Genomic DNA, 27,368 nt, shown 5'->3' with positions numbered 1-27,368 from the left:
AAGAACAGAAAAAAGTAACCTTAAAAATACTATCTTTGATACTGATAGGACTTGATACATTTAGAGAAGGCCCTAAATTTTTAATGCTATGTCAGTAAAATATAGAACTGTGTACACAGAGTTACTAGACTTCTACTGCTATATGAAGGAGTTTTGTTTACAAATATAATTTTGTATTCAAAAATGCTTAAAGTAGTTAGGATTTCTAACCTGTCCTGAGGACAAAAATCAGTACTCTGTGTATGCCATGTGCAGAAATCATGAAATTAAAGGAGATTTCTCATAATCAGATATTTGGGAGTATCTTCTAAGACTAAACTACCTTGCTTTCTCCAAAAAAGAAAGATTTTCAATATGTCTTAACTGCAGTCTAATTTTGGATGATATGATAATTAAGTGTTAAAAGAATATTGATCCCAATCTTGTATAAATAAACAAGATATTAAGAATTTTTAATTAAAACAACCACCCCAGGAAGATTTGACCCAAATACTTCCAAAATACAAAAATCAGACATTTTAACAAGGGTAGCCAAATGGTAAAATACACTGTAGTCTGAAGTGGGAGTCTGCTCTGAAAAATGACAATTTAAAAGATACATTTATTTTTTATTTTAAGATTAATAAACCAAATCTCTGCAGACTCTCCACAGTACCATGCTGCATCCCAACTGCTCACGAGAAGCATTGCAGAAGACTGCAATCAACACCATATTAATTTTGACTACATAAAATTCTGCACATTTCAGTGGTTCCATAATAGGAATAAATAGTAACAAAAAAGAAAAGAGAAACAACTTCTATCAATCACTGAAGTACGTAAGTCCATCATACTGCTACAAACCAAAGATCCCTCCTGGCCCAATATGCTGCCTCTTGAAAGGACTGGCAAAGGATGCTTAGGGAAGAGAGTAATAAAATTGTAACCAAGAGAAATTTCCCAATATACACGAGTGGCTCCTGGTAATCTTCATTTCACGTACTTCAGTAATTAGGTATAGAATTGTTCACACATATTGATCTGACCTGTTGAAATACGACATTTCACATTGTTTTTGTCTTGCCAAACTGGAGCTAAAAAGGTTGCTGAATGCATTACTTAACATTAATGCACCTAATCAACACACTGGAAAAATTTATTATGAGGCTGTACGTAAACACCAAGACATCAGAAACAACAATACTGCCTAGCTCTCAGCAAGAGCTGCATATACAGCATTGAGTCACACTAGGTTTTACGCCATCAAACAGGGGAAATAAAAAAAAAAAATCTGATTTACTTTCATATAAGACTGTAATTAGAATTTGATTTGATACGTGATGTTGGATCCTGGGCAAACCAACAGTTACAAAGAAAGCTCTCATACAACAGCAATTGAGAGGAACCGTTACATTTCTGTTCTAAATCTTCCATAACAAATTCAGGAAATTTAAGTTTAACATAATCCTGTATCTTTGTTCACAGGTACCCTTAAGCAGAACAGACAAAACACCAAGGATGAATGCAAGTTCCAGTTCTGCGTTGGCAGACTGTCACCATACAGCACAAGGGAAGAGAGGACTCTGCAAAGTCACTCTTCTCAGTGGTGGGAAATGGGCAGATATGGAATCTCCCTCCCTGAGCATGCCAGGAAACCAAATACTTGCCCTCAAGGAGAATATTCTGCTCTGAATCAGTAAATCTATAGCATTTTGCTCCTGCCAGGAGCAAGGGAAAGACCAGGATGAAGACTGTCACTCAGGAAGTCAGTCGACCCCTCTAGTTGCTTGAAAACCAATTAAACAAACCCTATTGTAACAGCACAAAGCTGATGGTTGTAACCTACAGTGAGAAATTTTGTTTTTGTTTAAAAAAAATAGGTATGCTACAATAGATGCTATAAATTTATAACATCCATTTTTGTTAGTCTTTCTACAGAAAGTAAAGCTTTCAGTCATCCATGAATTGATAAGTCATGAAATATTAAAAATACAGGTTCAATGACCCATTAAACGTTAGATGCAACTCCAAAACATATCTATAAATATCTTTATACCTCTTGCATAGATGATCCTGCAAAGTGGTCATAACTACAGGTTTTCCATCTTTTATTCAGTTATACTTGGTTTTATCAGATAAAGAGCATGAAACATCTGTCAGCAATTAATTGGAAAGGAAAAAACCCTGTTCTTCAAATACAACACTTTTTAATGCAGTTTCCATCACCCTTTAACGCAACTGTGAAATTCTGCTCGTTATATATCACTTAGATGCACTTAGCTTTTCTAATCTGGAAAAAAAACAGTTTCTGACACTCACATGTTTGGCAAGCACATGTGTTGGGTAAAAAAGTTAGCAGCCAACCAAGGCAACCAATGAACTAGTGAACCAGTATGCTGGCACACCCATCAACAACGTTGATCAATGAATTTAACTGTGCTGTATCTGTAGACAAGTGATATGCAGGAAGGGAATGATCAGGTTGGAATGAGGGAAGAGAGAAATTTTATATCAAATACTATTACATTTCAAGAAATCCACAGGGATTGTTTTGCTCTTTGGAGCACTGACTATGTATGTGTTCCATTTAAATACCTGCAAAAGGGAAGCATTGCTTAGGAACAGTATGCAGCCAATTAGTATTTCTCCTGCCTTTATGGTATTCAAGGATAATACCATTTAGATGGACAGAAACATTCAAAGACACAACCCCTCCATAGATTCCCCAAAACATCTTGCTATACACATTGAGTTAAAATTTGCGTAAACATTGACTATATGGCTCCTACATCATCACAAATCATTTATGGAGCAAGAGAATCTAACATAGTAATGTACTGCACAAGGCAATTTTCACGTAATTCAGGAATGGATTAAAAACATAGAATAACCTACATACGGTGTCCTATTTTAGTTTCAGTGGAATACGATGCAATCAAGAAACATAATTTCTCAGTTTCCATGACTAATTAACTTATTTTTGCAGCTGACAGTTGTGATAGCTAATATATTTTTTAATAATCATCGTCAAGACTTTTCTGTAATATTCAGTAATTATAAATCTGAATTTTTTGAATGTTAAAATTAAATCACCATGAAAAGGCTTAAATCCCTCCAAAAGTACTATATACTCTGAAAAATCCATACAAGAGATCAATGGAAAGGTGCAAAAAAGCTAGAAAGAATCAAGCAATCAACGAAGTCTTTTGATCTCACGGATGAAAGATAGTCACCCTCCTACTAATAGGGCTACTGCCTACTTTAGTGAGAAACAGGAGAAAAATTGAAGAAACAGAGTGGAAGCAGTTATGATTTGACAAAGACACTACCAGGGTCTGATGAAAAGCTACTTGTCATTCCAATCAACTGTGCTATATCCTAAACGCTTTTCCACCTCCTTGGAGGCCTTTCACATAAGCTTTACATAATGGGTAAGTAGCTCCCGTGGCTATCTTCTGGAATCTCTTCAGTAAGTAGAAACAGAAGTATTGCTCAAGTGTATTTTAAAATATCCATAGCAGAATCTGCATTGCAGTCAATAAATGTTAAAAAAATGGTATCAAAGAACCAACTGACCAGGAAGTGTTGTTATCAGTCTGCTCCTCCTCAGTAAGAGAAGCTCAAGCAGCAGAGACCAAAACGTTGTCTAGGGTATACTCTGGTTGAAAACATTTACCCTGGGGGCCTTTCCCTCTCTGCCACTGAAGACTCAGACCTGTTTTTCAACAAGTTCTCAACACATCTTGTCCAAGATGACACATTAAAAACAGAACACAGGCAAGGTGATTACTGCCAGGAGTTGAGTTATTGGATCAGGACATCCAGACTATTCCTCTGAAGTGCCTGGCAGCCTGCACCCTCTTAATGGCTGTATTCAGTTTTTACTACCAGAAGTAGCACTCTGGAAAGTAGCAGTGCAGATCTCCTCCAACTTAACCAGTGTTCAAAACTGAAGTCCCAGAGCTATCTCTATCCTTGCACATCTTGTCCTGCAGAAGCACTACATATCGTTAAAACTTGACTGATTTTATCTGGAAAGTGTACCGAGACTTCATCATCTCAAGAATAATTTTAAGACCCTAACCTCAGGAACTGCATTTCTAAGACACAATTTTGCACTAAAGAAAAAAAAAAAAAACCAAAACAAAACCCAAACAGACCAAAAACCAGAACAGAACAAACATTAATACAAAGACTTTTCTGTCTCTAAAACTGTTCTCAATTTATTTTATAACAGAGAAATTGTGCAATATGAATGCTACCATGGTAACAACTCACTTTATTGAACAAGAGAGAAAATAATTATCCCAAACCCGCATATCATGCAAGCACATGCAGTAAATTTAGTGCTGCCCTTTTTCCCCTTGCTATTTTTCTTCTTGCAAAGAGAAATAGATTTTGAATTTATACCTTATAGCAAGCCAGGCATCATTTTGCTTGTCCCTCCCACCTCTTTGTATGTTTTACACCTCTTGAGTGCATGATGTGAAGGACCCAGTTACTTACAAAAAGAAAAAGGGATTAATGAATCAGAAATGCTCTTCCCCCTCCTGAGTTAAGTACAGAAGACTCCTATGTAAATGCTTCACGCATTTAAAAAAAATGAAGCCCTAAGGCAAGCACAGCACATGCTTAGTATTCACTCAGTATAGTTAAACAGGAACCCTTACATTTATAGTAAACCAAAAGTTATTCATCTCCAAACATAAATTAAACCTGATTTTAGTGTTCTGTCCAAATATTCTTTGTGATATTATGTTTGTGAACATATTGTTATATCTTATATACAAGGGACCGTAATATTTTCAGAAGAACTGCATGGATTTAGCCATACAAATCCAATTAATCTCAATAGAAGTTGTATGGCTAAATCCCTGTGCTCAGCTTTGACATTTTGGAAGCAGTGGGGGAGGTTTTTCAAGTAGTGAATACGTACAACAAAACTCGGTTTTCTCTAAGAGAAATAAAACGGCATGTAGATACTAACAGATATCAACAAATATATTTATGTGACTGTCAAGAAAATCACATTCCTAGCAAAGCAGGCAATGATCTCCACAAAACTCTATTTTACAAAAAATAACAGTATTATCCTGAAGTCTACAAGATAAAACTAATCACATGTACATATTAGTTGGATAAATTATTCTTGTTTTACCTCCAGTTTTGATCTTTTTACTTCATTTGCAGTGGATCTGCCTGTCTGATATAAAATGTTAAAGAATGAATTTAATCTTATGTTCACAGTTAGAGGATAGCCAGAACAATGTGTTTGGGATACATAAAATTCATGTTTTTAAAAGGTCACTTTAAAGAAGTCACTTGAAAATACTGTTTAAAAAGATGATCTCATTTGCCACAGACCTTCCTCACTTTTTTTGGTTTATTTACAATCCTAAACAAATTAAAGAGTAGAAACAAAACTACTCTCATCCAACTTCAGCAACAACGAATGCAGCTAATTTTGGCTATTTCTTGGTAGGTTTCTTCAGTTACTAGGAACAATTTATGTGTACACACATTCAGGCGTACATACAATACAGGCTGTGCAAAATCTTAATTCAGCAAGCTGTCTTCATGGAGCTGGAACGCTTCAAAACATCCAAATACAACTTATCCTGATACAGAATTCTTTCTGAAATACAGACTGTAACGGGATGTCCTTCATAAATACACACACACATATACTACTAAATATATTTAATACCTCCCTATGAAGCTCTTACAGAAAATGAAAATATAATTCCGGTAGTTGAACTTGTAAAACTTAAAATTCCATATAAAAAAGGCTACTCTTTGCCTTCTCTCTTCCCCCAAAGCCCTCAACAACCAATACCAGGATTTCACTTCATAAATATCAATGAGCTGCTTTCCATCTTAAGAAACATAGAACCAAAACCACTAGAGATGTATGTTTCCCATACAGCAGTTGAACAGTTAAATCCCAAGAGTGTTGTAACTGTGGAAGAGATATAAATAACGTCTCATTTTACAATAATTTAGGTTTTGCATTTGACAGTAATTTTTGTATGGACACTTTCTTTTTCCAGTTCAAGCATAATTCACACAGAGGCAGTGGAGACTTCTTTGTTTTTTAAAGAACAGAAAGTAAGTGACCATTTGGGAATTAGCTGGGCATATGAAGTATTTAACAAGCAACTAAATGATAAGGACAAATTCACCCAACAAAAGCCATCATGCCGCAGTTTATTTTTCCTGTGTATGCATGGCTCAGCTGGTTTCTCACAGGAAGGCTTATCCCAGGTGCTAGTTGAAAAGTTTTATTTAAAGCTTGTTATATTTCAATTAATCATGACCATTCAAGTACCGTATCCTCCAAGACAGGAACAATAACCACACTTTTTGCCTGAAATGGATGATAAAGCTGTTACTTCATAAAAAACTAATGCCATTAGAAGTAAAGTAAAAACATTGCTATAGAACTATAAAGCAATGTTTTTCTGCAGTGGTATGTTCTGAAAGCCTTATAATCTGACTTAAAACAAGTTTATAAAAGCATTAGCATGTTACAAAAAATACACATCATCAACTGGGACAGTATCTGAAATAGCCTCTCTGGCCAGAAGCTCTCAAAACCTTCTTTGAATTTTGCTTTATATAAAAGTTGTAAATTCTGGGGTACAGAACTTCAGTATATTAAAAATGCTTAACATGATTATACATAAGTGATAAAACATTTAATATTTAAATAGACTTAAATAAGAAATTGTTTTGTGAGGAAGACTTTTATCCATAAACCTTTCCTAGTGCAAACACCCCTCTGCCCATGTCTCTTACAACCTCAGCTACTTCTATCCCCCTCACAACTCAGAATCACAGAACGGTTGAGATTGGCAGGGAGGTAACTCTGAGTAACTCTGGAGGTTACTTGGTCCAACCCCCCCTGCTCAAGCAGGGCCACCTAGACCAGGCTGCCCAGGACCATGTCCAGATGGCTTGTGAACATCTCTGAGGAGGGAGACTCCACAACCTCTCTGGGCAACTTGTTCCAGTGCTCCGTCACCCTCACATTAAGAAAGTGTTTCTTGATGTTCAGAGGGAACCGCCTGTGTTTCAGTTTGATGCCCATTGCCTCTGGTCCTGTCGCTGGGCACCACTGGAAAGAACCTGGCTCTGTCCTCATTTCACACTCCCTTTGCATATTTACATACATTGATGAGATCCCCCTGAGCCTTCTCTCCAGGCTGAACAGTCCCAGCTCTCTCAGCCTTTCCTTATAGGAGAGATTCTCCAGTCCCTTCATCATCTTCGTGGCCTTTCAGTGGACTCTCCCCAGTATATCCATATCTCCCTTGTACTGAGGAGTCCAGAACTGGACACAGTACTCCACCTGTGGTACTCGCAAGTGTTGAGTAGAGCAGCAACTCCTTCCAGTTGCTCATTACATCCCTTTACACTCCACACACCTTCTGCTCCTCCTGCTCCCCCACTTCTCACCAGAAGATGCTCCACACCCTGTGCCTGGATCTTGGTTAGGTCCTTGCTAAATGGCCAGAACCAGATCAAACAGAAAAACCAACCTGTGCACATGCTAAGTAGTCTCCTGAATGAAGGGTATGAACATGTACATCAATTTTCATTAGATTTGTAAGCCTGAAACTTGTGCCTTTCTGTCAATCTCAGCCAGAACTAGATAAGCTAAAAAAAATGTGTGAAGGATATGAACAGGGTGAAAGAACTGACAGATATACAATTGAGTCTGTTTCCTTAGGAAATCAAGCTAGAATATACTCAAGAAATGAAGCAGCACTCTGAAAAGCAGATACTGTGAATATAAGGTACATGCTAAAGATCATCACATTCAAACAAACAAAGTACTTGAGCAGGACAGCCTTATCAGTGTTATCCTCAACAGCTTATGCAGTCCCTCTGTACTCCAGACAAAACAATGTTTGGATGTGGAGGAATGTGCAACAACTCAGTAACAGACATGTTCATCCTTTATTTCAAGTTTGTTTTGTGGGGTTTTTTTGTTTGTTTTGGTTTTTAATCCTTATTTAAAGGAAAGAAAATCTAGAAAACTGAAACAAGCGTAAGATTCCCATGCAGCCTCCTCTGACCAAACCTTCCTGGTGGCCTTTAATAGCAGTAGTTTGTTGAAGAAATCAAGGATGAAATACAGTCAGTAACTATTAATGTATGCAAGATCATCTGCTTCACAAATAAACTGTTAGTTATTAATTCAGAAACGTAATTTCCATTCAGTTGACTAATGAAACGATGATACCTCACTGTAAGATTTTTCTGAGGATCATTATCATTGTTATCTAGGTTCAGGGCTTAGCTTTTAGTCTCTAAATGCTTATTTTCTTCAAGTGACAAGACTCTCGCACTTCTGCCTGAGTGCAATCCACAAAAAAATGTGTCTCCCTGCTTTTAGGCTGGCTCATCACCAGCCAGAGCCTGAGTTACAGTTCCCAGTGGTAGAATGCAGCCTATTCAAAACAGCATGATTAATTTAACTAAAAAGAAAACCACAAGCAGAGAGAAATGGATTAAAACCCAACAAAACCCTACATACATATGGTCTTATCTGAGACTTGCCTTGTTAACATTCCACTTTTTTCAGCCATAGGGTGAAGCACTTGCTGGTACTGCCTGAGTGCAACCGCTGCCTCTGACACTATAACCTGAATCCTTCCCCCTCTCCAACACAACCCAAGACTGAATTCAGGTATTGTTCCTCCCATTACAAAGCAACTGAAAGCAAGCCACTGCCAGGTTCCCAGAAAGCTGGGGAAAGGCTTAACTGCATTTAACCCTTAGGGATCCCTGGAACCAGCCACATGACATCCTCTGGTGCTAGGGACACACAGAGCACCAGTAATTCCCACGTTCTTTGTAACTGTTACATGGTGTATTTGAGAATGCCACAGATGACACAGGCAGAGAGCACAGAAATGATGCTACAAACCAGGAGAGTTTCATTTTCTTCAGTACGATCAGGTGTTACAAATTCTCCTATAAAGATCTAATGGCTGGACTACAGATGTAATATGGTATTAACAACTGTTCACTTTCTGTTTTTTCCCTCCAACAAATAAATGTATTCAACTTTCCAAATTTGTTCTCCAGGTTCTTTGTAAGGGAAGAATCCAATAATGTAACAGACTGACAGGAAGGCAGCTGTGCCCAAAAATATACTCTTTATCGTTTCAATTATATGACCATTATTCACAATAAATATACACTGCTATATTCCTTGTGCTCAGAATGGGAAGACAGCAGTATATATGTTATGTTTATGGACGTCCAGTTTACCACAGCTGCAACTCTGTATTTAGATCTGACAAAGAAAAAGCTGAGACAATGAAAAAACAGTATCTTAAGTACTGATGAAAGTCACTGACAAATCTTATTTAACCAAGAAATTAGACATATTTGGAAGAAAAATACTGGTGACTTACATTGGGTCATCCAAATACCTGACATAACATAAGATCCCAGTGACACAAATGAAATTATCACTAAAGTCAGCTACTCAGTAAAGATGTAGTCCAGACATCAGGATTTATCACACCTGCATTTTTATCTGAAGCATTAAGTCTATCACCTTAAATTCAACAAAGAATTAAAGAATTTCAGAAAGAGATGGCCTATTTCAACACAAATTAAATGGCTTTCCAGATGGATACTCAAATGTTTGCTTGCCTTCTATGGTTTAAGACATATAAGGTACTCAACTATGATTACATATTAAACAATCTAAAGATTCAACTACATTTTTTTTAAATTATTACACAATAACTAAGACAAATACTTGCACATCTTTTCAGAAGCTGGAAAGCGTCATTTTCCAAATGTCTCCATTTATAAGCAGTGGGCACCATGAAGATGCCTGTACTGTGTCAGTGACTTCAACTACAGAGTACTCCTGTATTAAGGATGTGTCTTGCATGTATGTGTGTGAGCATCTGTCTGGAGCATAGGGCTAGTTCCAGTATTTCTCCAGAACAGCGCTCCTTTGTTCTAACAACACTACAAAACAAATAAACATTAAAAAACAAAACCAAAAAAACCAGAAGATGAAAAATACGTGGGCAAACTTTTATGCCTCGTTTCCAATTCCTGCCTCTTCCTATTTAAAACATATTAGGATTTAACATGAAAATGAGGAGCTTTTCTCTTACTACCTAAGCAAATCCAGATAAAAGTATTATGAAGATGACAGTGGTTGACAGTTTCATGATGACATACATCACATCTGCCAATACTTACTTTCTTCCTCATTCATGCAGGTTTATTTTTTTTCCAGAAGAATATGGTACTTATTAGTACAACATTTCCTAATTCAACATGCAGGAAAAGTTTTTTAACTAGCTTTTTAACATTTAATTGTAAAATAAGAGTTAACTATTTTTTACAAATTAAACCCCTGGGTTTCAGTACTTTTATTCATATAAATATGACCTTAAGCAAGCTTATAATCTGACGCAATAGATACTTTATATGGATAGCACTTTTATAGGTAATGAAGATAAGAGTATTGTTCCGCTCATGAGGCAGAGGGAGTTAAATCATGAAATATTCAGTTTTAATTAAGATTACTGTATCAAAGGCAGGGCTTAATGCAGAATTGAAGTAAGGATCAACGTTAATGCCTATTCTAAAGAAAATTTACATAAATTATGTTTCACTAGTGTACCATGAGTCCTATTTTGTCAATTTATACCATGTGGGATCATAGAAATTAGAGATGGAAAATATCTATTAAGTCATCTTCAATCTCCTCCCCCCAACACAGAATTCTTTCGTCCAGTTTACATCCAAATGCTTTGTCCACTATCATTTTCAACAGAATTCTTTCCTCCAGTTTGTCTGAATGCTTTGTCCACTATCATTTTCAACAGTTCAAGCAGTGAGGCATTCCACTGAAACTTCAGGGGAGACTATTACACACTTTAACATCTCCAACAGAAAGGCTTTTTTATGGTATTCAAAGCTAAGATTCCCCTCATCTTATTTCATTATTCCTACTTAGACCTCTTTGGACTCCTCTAAATGAATCCTTCTTGGCACTTGAGGCCTATAAATACTTTCATTTTCATCATCCCCTGGTAGCTATTTAGCCAAATTAGTGTAGGGATCATCTTTCTTCATCTGAATATCACCAAGCACACAGATAGCTATAAGTAATAATTACATATGTTCATTTCCTTTAATCTTTCTTCACAAGTCATTCCCTTCTAGCCTTTAATTTTTGCCACTCTTCATGCCTATATCTTCTAAGTGTTACTACTTTCCAATTATTTTCCTTTCTCTGAACAGCTTTATTTCAGGTCATTTCCACTTATGCATGCTCTCTTAAATTTACCACTTTATCCTGACTTTTCACTGATGTGTGTAGGTTTTTGTGGTTTGGGTTTTTTTCTTTTTTTTTTTTCCCCCTAATAAAACATCGGGATCAAATCTCTCCTCTGTTCATGTCAAACAACCACAGAAAAAAATAAAATTACCTGCACTTGAGAACAGCATTTTAGGTTATTAAAAATATGATAAGCAGAAGTGCCTAATAAATTCAAATTGTTTACATTACTCATTTTTATGTTTGGCTCTGTTTTTCCAGGTTTTAGGCACCATCAACTTTGGGCAATCAGTCTGAAACAGCTTTGGTTTTTGGAGTACAGATAATTAATCTTTTTTCTTTGTATTTATCTTTTTTAATATCTGCATAAACACTTTCATCAACATGAAAATTAAAAAAATAATGCTTGAAGTCTTGATTATCTCCTATTGTACTGATGATTCCTATCATGTTTGCTACCTTTCTTCTTGACCACTCCAACACACCGAGCTATCCCCAGTGCCTAAGCACAATGTAAAGTTACAAAAACCTCACCTGAGCCAGACCAAGACGGCTTCGCTCTCATCAGATGGCAGTCTGGCTCACTGAAGTGAATTCCAGTCACCAAGTAGAATTAAAATTGGGGCTATTTTTGGTATGGGAGATGAGAATAAGATGTTGGTTTGAGTAGGTGTTAATCTAATCATAGAAGTGTGTCGTGGTTTAACCCCAGCCAGCAACTAAACACCACGCAGCCGCTCACTCACTCCCCCCCCACCCAGTGGGATGGGGGAGAAAATCGGGAAAAGAAGCAAAACCCGTGGGTTGAGATAAGAACGGTTTAATAGAACAGAAAAGAAGAAACTAATAATGATAATGATAACACTAATAAAATGACAACAGCAATAATGAAAGGATTGGAATGTACAAATGATACGCAGTGCAATTGCTCACCACCCGCTGACCGACACCCAGCCAGTCCCCGAGCGGCGAATCCCTGCCCCCCACTTCCCCGTTTCTGTACCGGATGGGACGTCCCATGGTATGGAATACACCGTTGGCCAGTTTGGGTCAGGTGCCCTGGCTGTGTCCTGTGCCAACTTCTTGTGCCCCTCCAGCTTTCTCACTGGCTGGGCATGAGAAGCTGAAAAATCCTTGACATTAGTCTAAACACTACTGAGCAACAACTGAAAACATCAGTGTTATCAACATTCTTCGCTCTGAACTCAAAACATAGCACTGTACCAGCTACTAGGAAGACAGTTAACTCTATCCCAGCTGAAACCAGGACAAAGTGATAAAAGATTTATTTTCTGCTAAGGAGATACTGCCATGCTAACTCTCCACCTGTACCTCCATTTCTCCCAGTCATTAAGCAGTGGTCTGGTTCTGGTCATGGCTGCACAGAAAACATGCTAAATTAAGTGGTCAAATAGCATTCCACAGGCTAGTCCTGTGAAATGCCCACCACAAGGTTAAAACCAGCGAGGTCTCAATGCTTTTTTGCAAGCACGTGCTGACCAGCAGACCAGCCTACCCTGCAACAGCTCCAGTCAGTCAGTCACCATGTGTTCCCAGTTAGCCATCCTTCCCCCTTCACTACTTCTACTGGTAGCCCATTGCATCTTCCGATACAAGTGGATTGGATTTTTTTTTTTTAAACAAAAAGCCTTGCTATGTCAAAAGCTCATTTGTAAAAGCTAAGTATCCAGGATGAAGTTAAATGGCAAGCCTCTGTCACTATTAACCAATAGGCAGTCAGCTAAAAGCAAAAGATAAGATTTTTCAGGATACAATTAAAAAGCAATACAGAGAGATTATGCCATTGATGCCCCTGCTATACCTACCTGTTCAGTGAATCAGAACAGATTACTTCAGTCTCCCAGTCTTCTAGACTGTCAGTCTAGCATCTTTCACAAGCACTACAGTCACACAAATTATTAAAAAGCTTTTCTCTACACCATCAGTGTTATACATCCATTAGAGGCCACTCCAGGCCAGAAAATATCTGTTGCAAGAAGTCTTCCTAGGCCATATGCTAGAAATAAATAAAAAAGGCTGGAAAAGATCATTTTGTAACAACAATCTTTAGCTTTCTTCTCAAGTCTGTGTGGTAATTTCTTAAATCAATCCATTTAATCTCTGTATCAACTATAGCAGATTTTTATGTATACGATCCATTAGTTCATGTTTTGACGTTCTCTTTCATATTTCTTGCTTATATATCTAGAACATGGAACGCCCTCACTTTCATTTTATGTAGGTCACAGATGGTCTACAACATATCCAGCACTCTTCAAATATTAAACTAGATCAACTTAGGTCTTCATCTTCTCTATCTATGCCTTTTAAGAAATATTCCAGCTACCACACCTCCTATTTTTTTAAACTTACTACTAACCAGAATCTGAGTTCAGAACTTTTCAGAAGACACAGATGTTCTGTCTGTATATTCTACTCCTCATACTGGAATGTTTTAATATGTTCATAAAAGGATGATTCATTTCCCACTATTTCAAGAAACATTTATAGAAGGTGAGCAGGCAGAAAAAAAAGTATGTAAAAACATGCACACTGAAAGATACCTTTCAATTTTCTGAGTGAATTGCTATGGAGACCTAGCATCATGTCCTGTTAGAAATGGCAACAGATATAAATTTACAATCATATTCAGAAATAAATATTAGTTAGAAAACACAACAATGTTTTGAAGATTAAAATACAGAATTTTTGGTACTGGGATTTTTTTTTTTTTTTAAAAGATCTTTCTCTACGTGCATAACAGCAGGGTAATGGAATTTCATCTGAATGAAGTTAAAGTTGCCCCATCACATGTTAATGAAACACACAGATCAGCATCTGCTCATCTGAACTAGATCTGTCTTCAAATATTTCAATTTCAGTTGTTCACCTGTGACCAAAAATCCAAGTCATATTTATTTTTAAATTTTACCTCTAAAACACCTCCTGAAATTTAAATAACTGAGTGGCCTTCCATTTTCTTTTTAATTCTTCTACGAATTCCACTCTCAGAGGTTATACTTTGCCTCTTCACATGTCAAAACAAAGGTAGAAGGTCCTACTTTTCTTGACATATTTGGCTTTCTCATGTGGAAAAGAATCACTCTCAGAGCGTTTTCCACAAGACACTGAGCTGTTCTGTAGTTGCTGTTATCAAAAAACGGTTCAAAGACGTATAGTTCACATTGCAATTTCAAGGATGTAAAGTGACAGATCATCATCACAGAATTCTGCAAAATAAGTTTCCACCAAAAAAACCTTGTGTCCTGGTTTTGGCTGGGATAGAGTTAATTTTCCTTCTAGTAGCTGGTATAGTGCTGTGTTTCAGATTTAGTAGGAGAATAATGTTGATAACACACTGATGTTTTCAGTTGTTGCTAAGTAGTATTTAGACTAAGTCAAGGATTTTTCAGCTTCTCATGCCCAGCCAGCAAGAAGGCTGGAGGGACACAAGAAGCTGGGTGGGGACACAGTCAGGACAGCTGACCCAAACTGGCCAAAGGGGTATTCCATACCATGTGATGTCATGCCCAGGATATAAACTGGGGGGAGTTGACCGGGGGGGGGGGGGGGGGGGGGCGCGGGTGGATCACTGCCCGGGAACTGACTGGGCATTGTTTGGTGAGTGGTGAGCAATTGCATAGTGCATCACTTGTTTTGTATATTCCAATTCTTTTATTATTATTATTACTGCCATTTTATTATTATTTTCTTCCTTTCTGTTCTATTAAACTGTTCTTATCTCAACCCACTAGTTTTACTTCTTTTTTTCCCCGATTCTCTCCCCCACCCCACTGGGGGGCGGGGGGGGAAGTGAGTGAGCGGCTGTGTGGTGCTTAGTTTCTGGCTGGGGTTAAACCATGACACCTTGTCATTGAAAAGACAGGGTTTCAGCACTTGTTCTCAGGAGCAAGTCAAAAGCAGTCCAGCAAAAAGGTATGGGAAGGCCAGCCATGCAATGTAATCCTGGGCATGCCCTTCCCAAGTATACAATGCAGCATAACTGGCCAACTTACTCTGCAGGAGGAATGAGTAGGAAGGCGTACAAATCAGTTATTTCCCCTACTCCGCAAATGTTTTGACAAGGAATATGATGACATTCAGGATGGGATATTTGATGATGGGTTCTTCTGTTTGTTTTACAAGCAATTCAGAATAATTACTGAGAAAACACCTTTTGGTCAACATGAAGAAATTCAGAATAATTACTGAGAAAACAGCTTTTGGTCATATGAAGAATAATTACTGAGAAAACACTTTTTAGTCCCTCAGGATAGAATAGCTTTAGATAGCTAGAATGTAAATATTTGTATCTGAGGCTGTCTGGACTCCATTTCTAGTTGATGGAGCAAAATCAGTCCATCAGGACATGGTTCACTGTAACCTAATATAGATTTTAAAACTTTTCATAAACAGAGTGGTTTTAGATGCTCATGTCTACATCAGGGTGCATACGATGATGTTCTCTGCATGCCTATTTCTCTCCATTAACTAGAAAAGCACACTAAGGGACTAGCTCAGATACACTTTTACTGTGCAGACACTTATATATAGCTAGAACCAATCTCATCCAAAATAATCACATTAATTCTTCTGTCATCCGCCCTCCTTCACCTCATGTGAGAAATCGTAAGGTGGTAAGGACAGAGACCTTGTGCAGCACCTAATGCAACTTCAGATATTCAGCACCATTTTCAGCCTTAATAATAAATTTCATGGCAGATTCACCTGTTGATTAGCCAAATCACAGGGATTTTTTCCTAAAAACATACTTTTCTGAATCAAGCTTTTCCAAGTCTGAGCTACTGTAGGATTTGTTTCAGCTTATTCTGTCACTCTTCATATTTTAAATAAGCAATATTTGCAATGTTTACTAAGAATATAAACTTTTTGTGAGATTTACTCATAACCTGCTATCAATTTTCCACACTGCTCCCCCCCAAATATTTTCCAGTTTTCATTTCCATAGATAGAGAAAAGAGATTATGTCAATTCTTAACTATTCCTCATTTATCAGGAGACATTCTTTGGTCAACAAGCTTCATATTCTGAAATCTTCTCTTTCAAATTAACTGTAATGCAGCTTCTTCTTTTGTCCAACATACTGTGGCAAGCCCCACTATCCCCTATCAAATGAACACAAAAAGCAGCAGAGGGTCTTTGGGGGAGGAGGGATGTCAAGTATAAAGTCAGTAGCTAGAACTGACTGCAGCTGGCAGGGCAGAAACAGTGCAAGTATTCACCAAAGTGATCCAACATGTTCTTTAATGTACCATTTTGCTACCTTGTGCTCTAACATTGTACATGTACACAGTCTCAGTACCTTCCACCCTCATCAAAACCTGGAAGGGGTCCATGGTACAGATACAATGCTACAAAATTTATTTCATATGTGATACAGCAAAATCATCTGCATTGAAGTGACAGGTGGGGTGTAAGTACCTAAAGAGAACATAATCCAGATAGGGATATGTAAGAGCACATTAGGCAGGGAGAGGAAGACAGGGACCATATCAGAACTAGTCCAGGGAGCATATCTGTACAAAGAACATAAAATTATAGCCAACTCTTCGACCAGTGATTCTGAACCATCTTTCATGCTATTCCTGAAGTTGTAATTATATTCATTATTATATGTGCAGGGAAGTAAAAAACATATTTAATAAGTAAAGGCTTGCAAAATTAAGATCTTGACAGGATATCTGTGTCCTTACAACTCTGCTGAAGTAAACACCAAGGAGCAAGTAAAGCTACTTAGGCTAAAAGACAACGGCAGCAAAAAGTAAAGCAGGTAAAATTGGCCTTGAGTAGTCTTAAACCTGGAATTAGACATCAGTTCTAGCCACCACAGAAGTGAAGAAATGGGGACCCTCAGTATAACTATTTTACCACAAGGGCTAGTTTTAGTTTTGAAATTGTACTTCACTGAACCAGGTTCTATACAAATGCTCAATAAAGAGATGGTTCATTCCCCCAAACAGGTTGTGATCCAAGTTGTCAGAGAAACCAGTCAAGTTATTTTTAAGAAAGAGATAGATAAAATTTATGAAGAGTGTTAACTATGTCACCTGGGGGCTCAACAGGTTCTTTCTAGTCTTATACCTTCCTAGTCATATCATCTTAAATCAAGATATTTGCAAGAGAACTAATGAACTCTACCCTAATTCTCCAATTTACTTAGTATTGTGTCCTAACTTATTTCTATGAATAGCTGGTGATTCTGGAATAGATTATGTGCATACACTAAATGGTTAAAGCAAAGTGATTAAAAAACTTACCACATACAGGCTGTTTTTAGATATATGTTATCAAGAGAGGTTGTACAGTACTTGCTTAATTAATCTTTGCTGTCTTAACAGATGAACCAGATGTACTATTATGTTCTTTGTTCTTCCCTAAAGAGGGGATGAGCCGATTATTTATCTCCAAACAATAGGAGTTCATGTACCACAGTGAAGAATTTTTTTTTTAATCTGGGAGGCAATCACTAATAAGCTTCAGCTGCAACTGCTTGATGTAAACACAGTGTGAATTTGTTCCTGGAGTATTAAACAATGTTCCTTCTATTAAGTACATGAAACCAATTTCTAAATAAGTATGTAAAGAAAGAGATGGAAAGGTCAGAGTTTGGAAGGAGTGAAACTCTGTTTCATCTTTCATGTATTCATATTTACTACTTTTATACACTAACACATTTTCATAGATAAGTTAAAATCTGAAGCTTCAAATACTGTTTACAAATAATGTGCCGAGAGAACAGAAGTTAAAGAAACTGTTGGTTGATGCAACACATTCCCTATGTTACATAGCATGCAATCTAAGACATGTGAAGGGCACAAAGGAATATATAACATTGAGTTCACAGGGCCACAAGAATTATTTGTGAAAGTTATTATTAGTTAAAGCACAAGGTAGCAAAATGGTACATTAACAGATTCACTGATTCTATAAAGCTCTTCATCAGTACTGTAGCAAACTTGCATACCCACCTCAAAATCACATTTTTTATTTGATTGTATTTGAAAAGTAAAAATTATTGTAAATCAATTTTGGAAAGCCTTTAACATATAGCTACTTACTGCTTTATAAGAGTCTGAAAAATCTTAGGGAGATGCTACTGAAATAAAAAACTAAGATTAAGTAACAAGAAAGTTTTGAAATGAGTCAATTTTTCCAGGTAAAAGAACAAATTTAGGAATTCTCTTCCTGATAAACTCGATCTCCTCTGAAGTCCTCGCTCCCTCCCTCTCAATAGCCTTTCACCTGTCATAACCAAAATTTCTTCCATAAAACTGGTTTTCAATAATTCACAATAGTATCTCGTCTTAAATACCTTAAGTGTTTTTAAGACATAGATTAAGTGCCAAGCTGGGCACTATTATACCAGAAGCTCTTTGCAGAAATAAGGTAAGATTTTTAGCTTAAATTACTGAAAAGAAAGAATTCTAATAGAATAGAATAGAATTTGATTAAGAAAGCCTCCCAAGAGACTGTAAAGCTGTATTAACAGTATACCCCCAAAAATGAAAACAAGATCAAACTAGGTCAAAAAACATAACATAGCTCAAACAGTTTTTTCTAAAAGATCTTTTCTGTATCAGCTAAAACTAAAAGGAATCAAGCGTATTAGTTTCTTCACAAGTTTAATTAGGAAGTACTACTTGAACTAAGAATACTTTTATTTTCATTCACAGCCATGCTGAGACTTAAAAAAAAAAAAAAAAATACAGTCAGCTATTTGGTTAAAATTAAGTAATGTTTTCTCGTCTCCTTTTGCTTAACAGCAGGCTCTCTCAAGCTGCCATAGTTAGTGCTAAAGTGTTAACCTATGTTGCCATGCTGTGCATCACACTAAGTTCCCATTTCAGCTCATGATTTTCTGCCAGATTAGTCCAGTGACCAATAACAGAAAATAAGAAATAAGAGTTATTTATTACCTCTTATCACCATCTTCCCAAACCTACTGAAAATCAACAGAGTACTGATCAATAGATTACTGCGCTTTCTAATCAATAGACAGATCCAGCAAAATAAAACATGTCTGATGTATAATACACCTATAAAAGAATATAGGCATTAGGATCAAGTACAACAGTAATAATATAAACTTATCCAAAAAAATGCAGCTACAAATTTCCCAAGTGCTAAGAAAGCTGTTCTAACAATTTAAAAAATCTTTTAGGTATGGGCAACCATGAAGTCACAGGATCAAAAGGTTGCATTACAAACCCATTTGGACAATAAACCTGCAGGGGATATACAAATTATATAATAATGTTGTATATGACATTACATAAGACTAACAAGTATTCTCTGCTGGCAAGATGTGTCTACATATCTTCTCTCACACTGAGAGAAATTTATTTGGACCAGTAATGAGAATGAGATAACCCCAGAGTCTACAGTTTATATTTGATCATTCCTGTCACTGGAAGGCTATGAAGCAAAGGTCTTCTGATGGACTAGATAGAGAGGTACACCATAAATCTTAACTGTTCTTATGAAGAAAAAAAGAAAAGAGAAAAAAGAAAAAAGAAGCTTTTAAGACCTTTTCCTTTTAGTTCCATTTTTTGGTAAAAGTAAGTGCTCCCCCCTACAAGAAATTACAGCAGGACCATTCTGGGGATGACAACTCCCATGGCCAGACTGGATTAAGCTGTGTAATTTTATGTACTTTCCTCTGAAGGAAGAGGACAGTGAAATGCAAACAGTCATTTGCAGATTAAATCAATAGGGCAGAAGCAGAGGTTGATGACATCCTCTCTTGCAATTTAAGCCTAGAACTCAAGTTATAAAAATAGGGAAATACATAACAGTATGTTTGTTTATATCCCAGAAACAAAATTTAAGAAAATGTATATAACACAACTCCAAGACACTAACTTTTACAATCATCTCACTTCTGAATGTTCACTACTTGACAGTCAATAATTCAACATTTTAACATATAAAATAATTATTCAAATATATCAACATTTTTGTATACAACTATTTGAATCTTTACCTAATTTTGAGGTACTGCTGCTCAGTACTGCCTAATGGGTGTATAAAGCAAAGTAAGACACTTTCCAAATTCAAATGCATCACATACTGTAATTATGTCTTGAATCAGCTCTCCATATTATCTATCAGATTAAAAACCTTCTTTTTAAAAAAAAAATTCAACAACAAGAAAACTCACCACAATATGAACTTCAATCACGAGTTCTGAATGCTAAATTCATCTGAGAACAGAACAGAAATATATTCTACCAAGAAGTCATCCCACACCCTTATGTAGCTGATGTTTGCTACAAACTTCTCAATTATTTCAGGTAAAATTTTAGCACTGACTCTACCTGGTTACCCAGAAAAAAGACATGCACAACACTTTGGAACTTTCACACTAAAGGGGAAGCAAATAAAAGTGGTTTCAGAGAAGAAAAAGCAGAATCAGCAGGAACTTTCATTTTTCCAGCACTTTGCTTGTTTTCAAAAAGACTCATGACAAAAAAAAAAATCTACTTACGGACATATAACCAGTACTAGAGAATGTTCTGTATTTTTCACACACTCTAAAATAAAAACAGCTCCCACTCATCTTCATTCTGCTTCATAATAAGGCCTCTTAGGGAACAGCATAGCACAACACACTTTTTAACTAGACCTTTTTCTCTGGAAACTCACCTACCTGCTCACTTTTCAACGGAGAGTAGTCTATTAGTGTTAAAGGCTCTACTCAGGCCAGATGTAAAATGTTCCTATGAGCAGTTCCCGCAATAGCAAGGAAAGCTGGAACACAGTACAGGAACAGCTGATCTAGCAAAAATGAATAATTCTCATTCTGCCAAGCATTGTCAAGTGTAGAATGGAAAACTTTGTATTTTCAAACTTTAATACAATCTGAGCTTACAGAAGCAATTACAGTGTTTTCCATTTGAAAAAAACTGTTGACAGTATTCCTCTTTTATCAAATTTGCTACATCAAGGTGATCTAACATAAAGCACTAACAGAGTTAGTACTACAATCCTGATGTGGGTATCTGATGTCCAAAAAGGCTATGCCATAATAAAAGCAAACCCTGCATCAAATAAGTAGATAACAAAATCAGACACCTTTCCCATCTTGCAATCAGAATTTTACCATAGTTGGCAATTTACAAAAAAGGGAAGTTTAAATATGAAATTCTCATCTGAAGAAGCAAGATATAAAGTATGCTTCTACACAACAGGGACAAAGAAATCTTGCAGGTAAATTGCCATGTACCATTCCAGTTTACATACCTAATACTAGCTATTCCTTAATCTATCCATGTAAGACAGACAAGAAAGCAAGACAAAAAGAAAACAAACCTCTCAGATTTTTATGCTCCAAGAAAGGGCACTTTTTTTTCTAATTAAAGGAAATTACATTCCTGTGGCGCCCTCCCTTCCAGCATAGCTGGAGGCATGCTATGCACACCAGTGTTTTCGTGTATTTCTAATAGACCCATATTACATTGGCACTTCACACACTACTCCGAATTTCATATCTGCAGACTTACTCTAACTTCAGGTAAAAAGCTCTTGCTCTGTGGCCAACAATTTGCAGTGCTGTTTATCGTTTTGCCAGATTGGAAAATTTTAAGTTTGTTAACCTTTGTTCCAAATTCTTATACATTTGTACCTACATTAGTTTCAGGAATTTGTAGTACTCTTAGGGAAATTCAGATGCTTTTCTTAGATCCAGTATTGAACAGATAAGAAATGTCTAATAAATGAAATGTAGACTATGCTGTGTAAGATACCTGATGTGTCACCATATTCCCACAGCGATAAATAGCCTTTGTAGAAATCTGTTTCCAAATGTACTATAATCTACCTGAAAATATTCGCTGAATATGAGTAACAGTAAAACCAAACCTGATTCTGAATGTAGAGACCAAACTTTAAGATGACCTAACAGTCCAACTTTAATGCATTAGAGTGAAAACGCAAACAGAACTGAAGTTACTGGTCAGTTACCTATTCAGTAATTTTCAGCTATTAGTATATTGTGAGAAGTTATCACACCTCTCTGCACAGATGTCTTTCCAAACATTCAGGGATGTATTAATAGGAATAAAATATGCGAAAGCATGCAAGACAAAGGCTTCAATTCCACTTTACCTACTACAGGTAACATCATAGCTCAAAAGTACAAGTAGATCTAGTCAATCCTCTTTATGAAAAGTGTATTTCACAACAAAGCAGAAGCAAGATAAAATGTGTAGGAAATGAAAAATGGTTAGAAGAACTGAATTGATTCGAAGAAGCAATTGAAAAATCATTTTGGTAGAGGAAAAAGTATTGTTTAATTTTGGCTTGGAAACCATAACTATGACAACAAAAATATCTACTTGCTTACTGGTTATGATATGACATTAACAGCCCTTGTCCCCTTCAATGTAAAATGAGCTGATATAATTTAAAGCAGTGCTGATAATTCTTGCACAACATTTCATGCATAAATTGACTCATGTGTCCTATACTAAGGCACATTTTCATAAAGAGAATGTTATATTTCTGTCTAAATGTGAGAAACCTAAAATGAAATACTACTCTTCTACAAACCAGAACTGAAGAGACTCTCAGAACCTTTGCAAAATGCACTTGCAGGAGGCATTATAAAGTTTCTTTGTATCCCTCCGTTCTCTAACAATTGCACTTGGACACGATGCACATTTCACATTCTGCACAGTGGGTCCATGTGGACACACAAATCATACTCCTGGTTGTTCCCTAAGCCTGAAAAAGCATCAACTGCTGTACCTGGGTAAGGGAGCCCTATGACTTATCTGTCGTTGTAGGATGCAGACAACATACCCCATAGTTGCACTGCTTTTAGCACTGTGTGAAAGTACATTCACACTTTTTCATCATTAAAAAATAATGTTTTATCTTTTAAAATTCTTCAGCCACATGCTCGACCTAGCCATATATCCAACCAGAACATCAACTGTGCAAGTTCCGTCCCAGGCACAGAGTGTAACTGCCCAGTGCTGGTGGCAACACCATATTCAACTTGTTAAATTATTACACAAAAGCGCATCTGAAGAAAAACATTTAAAGATCTTGTCCTCCGAAATGGTTGCAGAAATCAATAGTGCTTTAATGTCTGTTATCTCTTGGTTTAAAAACCAAGCAAATAAATTCAAACAAATTCAGTGGCATATTACAGTAACACACAATGTGTTAAAAACCAGTATAATGACAAATTAGAACTACTAAGAAAAACATATGAATATTCTGGAGGAAAAGGAGCACTGAAAACTTCTCAAGTGAATATAGACCTATATTCACATATGTACTGACATCAATAATCTAAAATAAATAAAAAAAAAATCTTACTTTAACTGCCTCTCAAACAATCCTCACTAGATGTGTGAAGTTTGTTTTTTTTTAAATAGCACAAAACCAACAGAAATTTCAACTTTTATGGAGGTAACTGAAACAATTTTCATTTGCAGAAGCAGAAATTGCATGTTTGTTTTTTCTCCCTGGTGCTACTCCCCTGCACTAGTTAGTGAGGAGAAAGAAAATGAATGAGCCCAATTCTTTCTCATGCAACCCGATTACAGCAAGAAGTTACAGCAGAAAAAACTTAGTCTCGTATCAATCGCAAAGATAATACATCTGAAAGGAACATGTTAACTTTTTGTTTGAAATGAGTACAAGACCATTTTAAGGACTAATTAACATTAAAAGGCAGAAGTTAGATTAAGATTCAAATTTTAAGTTGAAATTCTATTTAGTGAAAATGAAACATTTTCAATAAACCCTAGCATTAAACAGAAAATTGAATTTTTGCTGCTTATTAGCATAAAAGTTTCATTTTTGAAAAGCTAATAACCAGAATTTTCATGTGAATAGAAATTATGCACAAAAACCACGAAGCAATAAGAAATATCACAAAATCAGCAACATGACAGATCTTAAAGCAGCTGCTAGTCCTTCTTGAATCTTGACTGAGATTGTTGATCAACTTTAAAACCAAGGCATGCTATTTTCTGACAGAACATGAGGAGAATTAATAAGTATTTGGTTCATGTACAGCTTTTCAGTTTACAAATTAAAGAGCACATAAAAATTAATGTTGAATCAGTTAAGAAGCCAAATATTTGATTTAAAACATTTTAAACTTCTGCACAATTCAAGAATGATTTCCATGCTGTAGACACAAACAAGAAAATAAAAGCTTGCGGTATCTACTCATAAAATGGATCAATACTGCTAAGGATAACCCAGCTCCTAAATATTTACTTTATTTGAAAAATATATTTACAGAATAATTAATGGCGAAAATCAGTGAAATATAAATTGTTTTAAACTATTCCAAGAAAAAAAAATGCAATTATATATTATGCTCAGATTAAACTACTTCCAAAATCTATTTTAAATTCTATTGTATTTTATGTTACTTTACATTAGACATTTCAAGAATTTTTAACTGAAATTTAATGCAAAAATTGTTTTAATAATTAAAAATATTACAAAAATATAAAATTTTATTTTGGTATAAACAGATTGAATTTCAACTTCTTTGCCCTAACCCAGTTAAGGTTTACTAGAATCTTTTTCTATCTTTATAGCTTAATCTGCATAGTCAGAAAAATAAAGAATTACAGATAACACTGCCATCTAGTGTACACTCTAAATTAGGATGAAGCATTTTTTTGAATTTTTTCATTCTGCACTTTAGTCTAAGGGGGAACTACACTCCATATACAAACCATGTCTTCAGTACTACTTAACTGTGCATTGGAATAATGACATTTCTCCTCTCATCTGGAATGCATGTTCAATATGCAGACATACTGATTTTGAAAATACATGGTAAAAGTCTGTTATATAATACATTCAGGACTTAAGTATACCAAGATGGTTTTGATAGCCAAAAGTGAAGAGACTGTACAGCTAACCACCTACACAAAAGTTTTACCACGTAAGTGGTCCCAGTCGTGTCACCATCATCATTCCCTTTCACATTACTTCAATAAATTAAACTGAAATTTGCTCCCCAAGACTATCAAAGTTCAGGCAAAGCTCTAAATTTCACAGCTACAGTTGGACAGTCAATTGTTTTGCTTCTTGCCTGTTCTTTCATCTTATGCCTTAAAGGTTGCACTCTTTCCATCTTAAAAATGAAATTTTGTTGAAAGATCACAGTGACAGTGTCTTCAAATGCTTGCAGAAAGGCAGGCAGAAAGGCTTAAAACAAGAAGTACCTACGTGGTGGATCATCCGCAGATTTAGAGCGCAAGTGAAAACAATCTGAACACTACTTGGATTGTATCTCATTTTCTTTTGAGTTTCTATAACAGTCTCATAAGACTCCCGTTTCGTACTGAAATAAACCTAGATCAATCGTTGTTGATAAACTAACATAATTAAACAAGACAACCACCTTTTGCCTCAGTATTCTGAGTTTCAGCTTCAACACTTTGTGTCTTAAATCAAAAAATGCACTACCTAGAGCAAAACACAAAACCAGCAACCTGTAAGGAAAGGGGTGTGACCAATACCTTGACTGACAACTCAATCAACAGACTTCACAGTACAGTGAATTAAAGAATCAACACAACATTCATAAAAAAGGATTTATCTCAGGCTACATTTGACACTAGCCAGAAAAAAAAAAGTAAATAGATACAGCTGACCAAATTTATCCATTTTTATGAACAGTAAGGTCCCTGTGCTCTTTGTACACCAAAGTTCCTATAAGTGGCTACAAGACTGCAGGCATCATCCAAAGTCTGGTCAGAAACTGCCTGCCTCAGCCACCTTTGGTGTCCCTTCATATGGCATTTGCCCATAGGAAACTTCAACATAGCTTTGAAATACAGAGTTAGGGTTCCTTCTGAAAGCACAGTGAATTCCTGAGGTGCTGTGAGATGACAGAAGAAAGGCAAGAAACAAGTACGGGATGCATAAACATGTCTAAACTTGATTTTTTTCAGCCACTTCCTGAACACCTCTGAAAGCTAATCCATTGACATGTCAAGGGGTGTAGACTGTAAGCTGAAAAACCACTCATCTAATTACAAAAAAGTAAATGCTTGTATTAACAGATTTTTTTGTGGTTGTCTAAATTTCTCGTGCCTCAGATCATATAATAACCTTTAACTAAAGAAGCTTGAGAGAAAACATTATGTGAAGGTGTAAGTTGCCTACTGCATCTGTAAAGCACCTGGGTCCCCACCACTATTAACAAAGATATTCACATACCACTCATTAAATAAAGTACTACAATTCTCCAGCTTCTCTATTGCCTGATTTTACAATATGTATATTTATGGTTGGTTATTCTACAAAGATGGGAGATTAATTTTGCCAAACATTTGTGTGAGCACTGAACAGCGATGATAGAAGCAGTAGCAAAATTGTTTAGGTATCTTGAGCATATGTTTCCTAGAACTTTACATGAATACAGACATCAGATTTAAATAATCCTTGGTTAAACTTGAGACCTAACAAGGAAAGGCAGAAAATATTTCTATAAATAAAAGTTAAGCACAACTGGAAAGCAGGAAAGAAATTGAGATATTCTAAGGTGGACATGAAAGATCTAAGAATCAAGTTGACAAAAAAACCCTATCTTTACTTATACAGAATAAGTATTTACACTTGACAAACTCGGAGCTCTAGAGACAACTCTAGATTTACTTAATTCCACTCAACTCTATAGTTATGCTGCCATCTAGTGAAACGGGATACTGACTCGCCTCTGCAAGACAAGTTGGTCCAAATGAAAAACATTATCCCTAAGATACATGTATCACAGTAAACACCTTTCACCTGCAAATACCTTATTCTTCCTCTGCTCCTTCCTCATCGCTACATTTATGTTACATGTGTTCCATGTGACTAATTTTGGCCACAGGACAGTGAACTTTTATACACTTAACTTGAAATACAAACAGGTTAACAGACTTCAATGAGAAGCCAAGGAACTAACCAACACAGATCACAGTCCAGGATCAGGAAAAAGTTAGCTACTAGAAGGTTTCAGATCATCACACAGAAAGTCTTGAATTCATAGCTAGTAATACAGATAAATACTACT

General features: G+C 36.2%; 1 protein-coding gene across 6 annotated transcripts in view; it reads right to left on the bottom strand.

Moving 5' to 3' along the window:
- The window catches only part of ORC5 (origin recognition complex subunit 5), a 76,021-nt gene that overhangs the window by 14,153 nt on the left and 34,500 nt on the right, over positions 1-27,368 (bottom strand). The window lies entirely within an intron of this gene.

This window comes from Harpia harpyja, chromosome 6 (assembly GCF_026419915.1).
Source record: "Harpia harpyja isolate bHarHar1 chromosome 6, bHarHar1 primary haplotype, whole genome shotgun sequence".
NCBI classification, from domain to species: Eukaryota; Metazoa; Chordata; class Aves; order Accipitriformes; family Accipitridae; genus Harpia; species Harpia harpyja.
The sequence above is the reverse complement of the archived record's forward strand: the minus strand, read 5'-3'. Positions and strand labels throughout refer to the sequence as shown.